The sequence below is a fragment of the Lissotriton helveticus genome, chromosome 8 (genome assembly GCF_964261635.1).
Source record: "Lissotriton helveticus chromosome 8, aLisHel1.1, whole genome shotgun sequence".
NCBI lineage: Eukaryota > Metazoa > Chordata > Amphibia > Caudata > Salamandridae > Lissotriton > Lissotriton helveticus.
The window spans coordinates 153032402-153042401 of record NC_136069.1 but is presented as its reverse complement, the minus strand read 5'-3'; positions in this window follow the sequence as shown (position 1 = coordinate 153042401).

Below are 10000 nucleotides of genomic sequence, written 5' to 3'. Positions count from 1 at the left end.
CCTATCGGAGGTCAGACTGTGGAAAAAAACTCGGAGAAAAAGGACCATCGGGAAAGGGCTGAGAGGCAGGTGCATTCCCGGGCCCCTGGGGGCCCCGGCGGGCGGGCCCGGGTGCTGCCTGGCCCCGTCTCAGCATGGCCAGACCTCGCGGGGGCCTGCCTGAGCAAACTCGGAGGAAAAGGCCCATCGGCAAGGGGGCTAAGCAGCAGGTGCGTACCCAGGCCCCTGGGGGCCCCGGCGGGAGGGCCCGGGTCCTGCCTTCCCCTGATTCAGAATCGCCAGACCACACGGAGGTCTGACTGACCCTCTCCCTAGTAATCCGGAGGAAAATTACCCCCCTTTCTTGTAATCCGTGCACTAGAGGTGACAGAGGGGACCCAAGGCGCGAAAGTACCCGACCTCCTGGAGCCCTCGCTGGGATCCGGGAGGCAAATGGCACCTCATCGGGACTTCCAGGGAAGTTCGGCCATCTGGTCGCCCCCATTGGAAAGCATTGCGGGCGACCAGATGGCCGAGGCGATCCGGGAGACCAGATGGCCGAGGGGATCCTGGAGACCAGATGGCCGAGGGGATCCGGGAGACCAGATGGCCGAGGGGATCCGGGCGACCAGATGGCCGGGCACGAAAGGGACGCCATCCGGTCGCCCCGTGCCCCCACGAAGGAGGGAGCGGGCGCCCGGGGCATGGCGGGCCGGAGGCCCGGGGCCCCAGCCGGGCCACAGCCATGGAGGCTGCCAGGGGCCGGCGGGCCCTCCGACCCGGGGACCGCTTACACCTTGACAAGCAGGGGAGGCCTGCAAGGGACCGACGGACCCCTGTCCTGGGCCCTGGGTGGAGCGGCAGCCCGGGGGACCGGGCCCAGGGCCGGAGCGCCCGACCCGGGGCCCCGACCGGGCCCCTGGACCCAGCCGGGGCTCCCAGGCCCGGAGGCACAGGGGAAGCCTCCCCGGACCCGCCGGACCCCGTCCCGCGCACCCTACCCCGCGGCAGGACCCAGGACGGAGCCCGGGGTGGGGAGGCCACCCTCCCCGGGGCCCTCAGGGGCCCCGGATGGAGCTCCTGAACACAGACAAGCAAGGGGAGGCTCCCCGGGCACATCGGAACCCCTTTCCGGGCCCTTGGCAGTGCGGCAGGCTGGGAGACAGGGCCCAGGGCCTGAGCACCCGACCCGGGGCCCGCCTGGGCCCCTGGACCCAGCCGGGGCTCCCAAGCCCGGAGGCGCATGGGACGCCTCCCCGGTCCCTCCGGACCCCGTCCCGGGCACCCTGCCACGCAGCAGGACCAAGGACAGAGCCCGGGGTGGGGAGGCCGCCCTCCCCGGGCCCTCAGGGGCCCTAGCCACTGCTCCTGAACCCAGCCAAGCAAGGGGAGGCTCCCCGGGCACATCGGAACCCCTTCCCGGGCCCTTGGCCGTGCGGCAGGCTGGGAGACAGGGCCCAGGGCCGGAGCACCCGACCCGGGGCCCGCCCGGGCCCCTGGACCCAGCCGGGGCTCCCAAGCCCGGAGGCGCATGGGACGCCTCCCCGGTCCCTCCAGACCCCGTCCCGGGCACCCTGCCACGCAGCAGGACCAAGGACAGAGCCCGGGGTGGGGAGGCCGCCCTCCCCGGGCCCTCAGGGGCCCTAGCCACTGCTCCTGAACCCAGCCAAGCAAGGGGAGGCTCCCCGGGCACATCGGAACCCCTTCCCGGGCCCTTGGCAGTGCGGCAGGCTGGGAGACAGGGCCCAGGGCCGGAGCACCCGACCAGGGGCCCGGCCGGGCCCCTGGACGCAGCCGGGGCTCCCAAGCCCGGAGGTGCATGGGACGCCTCCCCGGTCCCTCCGGACCCCGTCCCGGGCACCCTGCCACGCAGCAGGACCAAGGACAGAACCCGGGGTGGGGAGGCCGCCCTCCCCGGGCCCTCAGGGGCCCTAGCCACTGCTCCTGAACCCAGCCAAGCAAGGGGAGGCTCCCCGGGCACATCGGAACCCCTTCCCGGGCCCTTGGCAGTGCGGCAGGCTGGGAGACAGGGCCCAGGGCCGGAGCACCCGACCCGGGGCCCGGCCGGGCCCCTGGACCCAGCCGGGGCTCCCAAGCCCGGAGGTGCATGGGACGCCTCCCCGGTCCCTCCGGACCCCGTCCCGGGCACCCTGCCACGCAGCAGGACCAAGGACAGAGCCCGGGGTGGGGAGGCCGCCCTCCCCGGGCCCTCAGGGGCCCTAGCCACTGCTCCTGAACCCAGCCAAGCAAGGGGGAGGCTCCCCGGGAACAACGGAACCCATTCCTAGGCCCTTGGCAGTGCGGTAGGCTGGGAGACAGGGACCAGGGCCGGAGCACCCGACCCGGGGCCCGCCCGGGCCCCTGGACCGAGCCGGGGCTCCCAAGCCCGGAGGTGCATGGGACGCCTCCCCGGTCCCTCCGGACCCCGTCCCGGGCACCCTGCCACGCAGCAGGACCAAGGACAGAGCCCGGGGTGGGGAGGCCGCCCTCCCCGGGCCCTCAGGGGCCCTAGCCACTGCTCCTGAACCCAGCCAAGCAAGGGGAGTCTCCCCGGGAACAACGGAACCCATTCCTAGGCCCTTGGCAGTGCGGTAGGCTGGGAGACAGGGACCAGGGCCGGAGCACCCGACCCGGGGCCCGCCCGGGCCCCTGGACCGAGCCGGGGCTCCCAAGCCCGGAGGTGCATGGGACGCCTCCCCGGTCCCTCCGGACCCCGTCCCGGGCACCCTGCCACGCAGCAGGACCAAGGACAGAGCCCGGGGTGGGGAGGCCGCCCTCCCCGGGCCCTCAGGGGCCCTAGCCACTGCTCCTGAACCCAGCCAAGCAAGGGGGAGGCTCCCCGGGAACAACGGAACCCATTCCTAGGCCCTTGGCAGTGCGGTAGGCTGGGAGACAGGGACCAGGGCCGGAGCACCCGACCCGGGGCCCGCCCGGGCCCCTGGACCGAGCCGGGGCTCCCAAGCCCGGAGGTGCATGGGACACCTCCCCGGTCCCTCCGGACCCCGTCCCGGGCACCCTGCCACGCAGTAGGACCAAGGACAGAGCCCGGGGTGGGGAGGCCGCCCTCCCCGGGCCCTCAGGGGCCCTAGCCACTGCTCCTGAACCCAGCCAAGCAAGGGGGAGGCTCCCCGGGAACAACGGAACCCATTCCTGGGCCCTTGGCAGTGCTGTAGGCTGGGAGACAGGGACCAGGGCCGGAGCACCCGACCCGGGGCCCGCCCGGGCCCCTGGACCCAGCCGGGGCTCCCAAGCCCGGAGGCGCATGGGACGCCTCCCCGGACCCATGGAGCCCGTCCTGGGCATTGAGCCATGCCGTTGGCCTGGAGATGGGTGCCCCGGACGCCCGGGGCAGGTCTGTCTGGGACACATGGAGCCCGTCCTGGGCATTGAACCATGCCGTTGGCCTGGAGAAGGGAGCCCCGGACGCCCGGGGGAGGACTGCCCGGTACCCGTGGAGCCCTTCCCGGGTACTTTGCAACGCCGTTGGCCTCCTGGAGATGGGTGCCCCGAACGCCCGGGGGGTGGGCTGCCCGGGACCCGTGGAGCCCGTCCTGGGCACTCTGACCTGCTGTTGGCCCGGGGGAGGGACCCCAGACGACCGGGACCCGTGGAGCCCGTCCTTGGCACTCTGACAAGCCGTTGGCCCGGGGAAGGGAGCCCCAGACGACCGGGACCTGTGGAGCCCGTCCTGGGCACTCCTGTATGCCGTTGGCCCGGGGAAGGGAGCCCCGGACGTCCGGGACCCGTGGAGCCCGTCCTGGGCACTCCTGTATGCCGTTGGCCCGGGGAAGGGAGCCCCGGACGTCCGGGACCCGTGGAGCCCGTCCTGGGCACTCTGAAATGCTTTGGCCCGGGGAAGGGAGCCCCGGACACCCGGGGGGGAGGACTGCCCGGGACCCGTGGAACTCGTCCTGGGCACTCTGACATGCCGCTGGCCCGGGGAAGGGTGCCCCGGACGCCCGGGGCCCGTGGAGCCCGTCCTGGGCACTCTGACAAGCCGTTGGCCCGGGGAAGGGAGACCTGGACGCCCGGAACCCGTGGAGCCCGTCCTGGGCACTCTGAAATGCTTTGGCCCGGGGAAGGGAGCCCCGGACGCCCGGGGGAGGACTGCCCGGGACCCGTGGAACTGGTCCTGGGCACTCTGACATGCCGCTGGCCCGGGGAAGGGTGCCCCGGATGACCGGGGCCCGTGGAGCCCGTCCTGGGCACTCTGACATGCCGCTGGCCCGGGGAAGGGAGCCCCGGACGCCCGGGGCCCGTGGAGCCCGTCCCGGGCACTCTGCCATGCCGTCAGCCTGGATGGAGCCCCGGACGCACGGGGGGGACGAAGGCCCGGGACGCATGGAGCCTGTCCCGGGCACTCTGCCATGCCGTCGGCCTGGATGGAGCACCGGACGCCCGGGGGGACGACTGCCCAAGAGCCATGGAGCCCGTCCTGGGCAATTTGACATGCAGTTGGCCTGGAGGAAGGAAGCTCCGGGTGGCCTAGGGAGGTGTTGCCCAGGCATATCCCATCTGGTCCCCATGGCAGAGAACCACCAACCCTGGAGGGGTGTCCGGGCATACCCTGCCCCATAGTAATCCGGAGGCAAATTACCCCCCTTTCTTGCAATCTGTGCACGCGAGGTGACAGAGGGGACCCAAGGCGTGAAAGAACCCGACCTCATGGAGCCCTCGCTGGGATCCGGGAGGCGAATGGCACCTCATTAAGACTTCCAGGGAAGTTCGGCCATCTGGTCCCCCCCATAGGAAAGCGTTGCGGGCGACCAGATGCCCGAGGGGATCCGGGCGACCAGATGGCCGAGGGAATCCGGGCGACCAGATGGCTGGGCATGGAGGTGAAGCCGCCTGGACTCTTCCCCACCCCGTCCCCGTCCCGGGACGAATGCCCGGGACGCATGGAGCCCGTCCTGGCCACTTGACCTCCCGTCCTGGGCATTGAACCATGCCGTCGGCCTGGAGAAGGGAGCCCCCGGACGCCCGGGGGAGGACTGCCCGGTACCCGTGGAGCCCTTCCCGGGTACTTTGCAACGCCGTTGGCCTCCTGGAGATGGGTGCCCCAGATGCCCGGGGGTGGGCTGCCCGGGACCCATGGAGCCCGTCCTGGGCACTTTTACATGCCGTCGGCCTGGAGGTGGGTGCCCTGGACGCCCGGGGGAGGCCTGCCCGGGACCCGTGGAGCCCCTCCCGGGTACTTTGCCAATGCCGTTGGCCTCATGGAGATGGGTGCCCCGGACGCCCGGGGGGAGGACTGCCCGGTACCCGTGGAGTCCTTTCCGGGTACTTTGCAACGCCGTTGGCCTCCTGGAGATATGTGCCCCGAACGCCCGGGGGGAGGGCTGTCCGGGGCCCATGGAGCCCGTCCTGGGCACTGTGACATGCCGTCGGCCTGGAGGTGGGAGCCCCGGACGCCCGGGGGAAGGCTGCCCGGGACCCGTGGAGCCCTTCCCGGGTACTTTGCCATCCCGTTGGCCTCCTGGAGATGGGTGCCCCGGACGCCCGGGGGAGGTCTGTCCGGGGCCCATGGAGCCCGTCCTGGGCAGTGTGACATGCCGTCGGCCTAAAGGTGGGAGCCCCGGACGCCCGGGGGAAGGCTGCCCGGGACCCGTGGAGCCCTTCCCGGGTACTTTGCCATCCCGTTGGCCTCATGGAGATGGGTGCCCCGGACGCCCAGGGGAGGTCTGTCCGGGACACGTGGAGCCCGTCCTGGGCATTGAGCCATGCCGTTGGCCCGGAGAATGGAGCCCCCAGACGCCCGGGGGAGGTGTTGCCCAGGCATATCTCATCTGGTCCCCCGGGCAGAGAACCACCAGCCCTGGAGAGGTGTCCGGGCGTACCCTGCCCCTAGTAATCCGGAGGGAAATTACCCCCCTTTCTTGCAATCCGTGCACGCGAGGTGACAGAGGGGACCCAAGGCGTAAAAGAACCCGACCTCATGGAGCCCTAGCTGGGATCCAGGAGCCGAATGGCACCTCATCGGGACTTCCAGGGAAGCCCGGCCATCAGGTCGCCCCATTGGAAAGCATCGCGGGCGACCAGAGGGCCGGGATCGAAAGGACTCCCAGCTCCCCATCCATCCCAAGCCTTCGCGGTAGGGTTCCTGACTGCCTGCCCACGCAAGGCAGGGCTCTTGGACCCCGGCTGGGCCTCAGGCGCAGGTTGGACCACCGGAGCTCTAGGGCCCGGACGACCTGGGGGAGGAATGCCCGGGACCCGTGGAGCCCGTCCTGGGTACTTTGACATGCCGTCGGCCTGGAGGTGGGTGCCCCGGACGCCCCGGGGGAAGCTGCCCGGGACCCATGGAGCCCGTCCTGGGTACTTTGACATTCCGTCGGCCTGGAGGTGGGAGCCCCGGACGCCCGGGGGGAGGTCTGCCCGGGACCCATGGAGCCCGTCCTGGGTACTTTGCCAATGCCGTTGGCCTCATGGAGATGGGTGCCCCGGACGCCCGGGGGACGAATGCCCGGGACGCATGGAGCCCGTCCTGGGCACTTTTCCATGCCTTCGGCCTGGAGCCCCCAGACACCCAGGGGAGGACCACCGTGAAAACCATGGAGCCCGACCCGGGCACTCTGCCATACCGTCAGCCTAGATGGAGCCCCGGACGCCCAGGGGACGAATGCCCGGGACGCATGGAGCCCGTCCTGGGCACTTTTCAATGCCGTCAGCCTGGATGGAGCCCCGGACGCCCGGGGGACGACTGCCCAGGAGCCATGGAGCCCGTCCTGGGCAATTTGACATGCAGTTGGCCTGGAGGAAGGAAGCCCCGGGTGGCCTAGGGAGGTGTTGCCCAGGCATAGCCCATCTGGTCCCCATGGCAGAGAACCACCAGCCTCGGAGGGGTGTCCGGGCGTACCCTTCTCCCTAGTAATCCGGAGGAAAATTACCCCCTTTTCTTGTAATCTGTGCACGCGAGGTGACAGAGGGGACCCAAGGCGCGAATGTACCCAACCTCCTGGAGCCCTCGCTGGGATCCGGGCGGCGAATGGCACCTCATCGGGACTTCCAGGGAAGTTCGGCCATCTGGTCGCCCCATAGGAAAGCGTTGCGGGCGACCAGATGCCCGAGGGGATCCGGGCGACCAGATGGCTGAGGGAATCTGGGCGATCAGATGGCTGGACACGGAAGTGAAGCCGCCTGGACTCTCCCGACCCTGTCCCCGTCCCCGTGCCCGTGCCCGGGACGCATGGAGCCCGTCCTGGGCACTTTTCCATGCCTTCGGCCTGGAGCCCCCAGACACCCAGGGGAGGACCACCGTGAAAGCCATGGAGCCCGACCCGGGCACTCTGCCATGCCGTCGGCCTGGATGGAGCCCCGGACGCCCGGGGGACAAATGCCCGGGACGCATGGAGCCCGTCCTGGGCACTTTTCCATGCCTTCGGCCTGGAGCGCCCCGACACCCTGGGGAGGACCACCCTGGAAACCATGGAGCCCGACCCGGGCACTCTGCCATGCCGTCGGCCTGGATGGAGCCCCGGACGCCCGGGGGACAAATGCCCGGGACGCATGGAGCCCGTCCTGGGTACTTTTCCATGCCGTCGGCCAGGAGCCCCCTGACACCCAGGGGAGGACCACCGTGAAAACCATGGAGCCCGACCCGGGCACTCTGCCATACCGTCAGCCTGGATGTAGCCCCGGACGCCCGGGGGACGAATGCCCGGGACGCATGGAGCCCGTCCCGGGCACTCTGCCATGCCGTCCCGACAAATTCGTACGGACTCCTAACCTTACGACACGGATCGGAATCGAGCCCTCTCTGACCCAGCAGTTTCAGGCGCCCGGGGGACGAATGCCCGGGACGCATGGAGCCCGACCCGGGCACACTGCCTTGCCGCCGGCCTGGATGGAGCCCCGGACGCCCGGGGGACGAATGCCCGGGACGCATGGAGCCCGTCCCGGGCACTCTGCCATGCCGTCGGCCTGGATGGAGCCCCGGACGCCCGGGGGACGACTGCCCAAGAGCCATGGAGCCCATCCCGGGCACTCTGCCATGCCGTCCCGACAAATTCGTACGGACTCCTAACCTTCCGACACGGATCGGAATCAAGCCCTTTCTGACCCAGCAGATTTCAGGTTGATTTGCTATATACTTTACGTACGATTTTATGGGGGCCGATTCCGATCCGGTACGTAAAAGCAAATACGACCGACATGTCGGACAACCACGTACACCCAGGGGATAGGACTGCCCGGGTCACATGGACCCCGTCCTGGGCACTCTGATCTGCCGCCGGCGCCGGGGATCGAACCGTGATCACCAGATGGGGATATCCCAAAAATCTGGCATGGATACGGCCCGCCAGGACAGGTTTGGGCACCCCTGTTGTACGGACTCCCAAGCCCTACGGTCCTTCTGACACGGATCGGAATCGAACCCAGCAGATTTCGCGTTGACTGCCTCTATATCAGGGGTGCCCAAACCAGTCCTGGCGGGCCGTATCCATGCCAGATTTTTGGGATATCCCCATCTGGGGATCACGGTTCGATCCCCGGCACCGGCGGCAGATTAGCCCAGCACCAGGTGACTCTGGGAAATAGCTGGCGCCGCGGCTAGGGCGGCTGACTCCGGAATCTGGAGATTTTTTTATTTAAGGTTTTTGTAGAGCGCGTAGTAACCCTCGAGCATCCCAGAGATCAGGGTTCGATCCCCGGCACCGGCCGCAGATTAGCCCAGCACCACGTGACTCTGGGAAATAGCTGGCGCCGCGGCTAGGGAGGCTGACTCCGGAATCTGGAGATCACGGTTCGATCCCCGGCACCGGCGGCAGATTAGCCCAGCACCAGGTGACTCTGGGAAATAGCTGGCGCCGCGGCTAGGGCGGCTGACTCCGGAATCTGGAGATTTTTTTATTTAAGGTTTTTGTAGAGCGCGTAGTAACCCTCGAGCATCCCAGAGATCAGGGTTCGATCCCCGGCACCGGCCGCAGATTAGCCCAGCACCACGTGACTCTGGGAAATAGCTGGCGCCGCGGCTAGGGCGGCTGACTCCGGAATCTGGGGATCACGGTTCGATCCCCGGCACCGGCGGCAGATTAGCCCAGCACCATGTGACTCTGGGCAATAGCTTGCTTAATCTTCCCAACGGCCCCTAGCGCCTAGAGACCCTTACGGGTGATTGTGCGCCTTACAAATGTGGATTATTATTATTATTATTATTATTTGGGCCGATTCCGATCCGGTTCGTAAAAGCACATCTGCCCGAATCTGTCGGACAACCACGTACGCCCGGGAGAGGACTGCCCGGGACCCGTGGAGCCCGTCCTGGTCACTCTGACCTGCCATCGGCCTGGAGAAGGGAGCGCCGGACGCCCGGGGGGAGGACTGCCCGGGACCCGTGGAGCCCGTCCTGGGCACTCTGACCTGCCGTCTGCCCGGGGAAGGGAGCCCCGGACGCCCGGGGGGAGGACTGCCCGGGACCCATGGAGCCCGTCCTGGGCACTCTGACCTGCCGACGGCCCGGGGAAGGGAGCCCCGGACGCCCGGGGGAGGACTGCCCGGGACCCGTGGAACTCGTCCTGGGCACTCTGACATGCCGCTGACCCGGGGAAGGGAACCCCGGACGCCCGGGAGCCGTGGAGCCTGTCCTGGGCACTCTGACAAGCCGTCGGACGGGGGAAGGGAGCCCCGGACGCCCGGGACCCGTGGAGCCTGTCCTGGGAACTCCGGCATGCCGTTGGCCCAGGGAAGGGAGTCCCAGATACCCAGGACCCGTGGAGCCCGTCATGGGCACTCTGACAAGCCGGTGTCCCGGGGAAGGGAGCCCCGGACGCCCGGGACTCGTGGAGCCCGTCCTGGGCACTCTGGCATGCCGTTGGCCTGGGGAAGGGAGCCCCGGACACCCGGTGGGGGAGGACTGCCAGGGACCCGTGGAGCCCGTCCTGGGCACTTTGACCTGCCGTTGGCCTGGAGATGGAAGCCCCGGATGCCTGGGGGAGGACTGCCCGGGACCCATGGAGCCCGTCCCGGGTACTTTGCCATGCTGTTGGCCTCCTGGAGATGGGTGCCCCGGACGCCCGGGGGA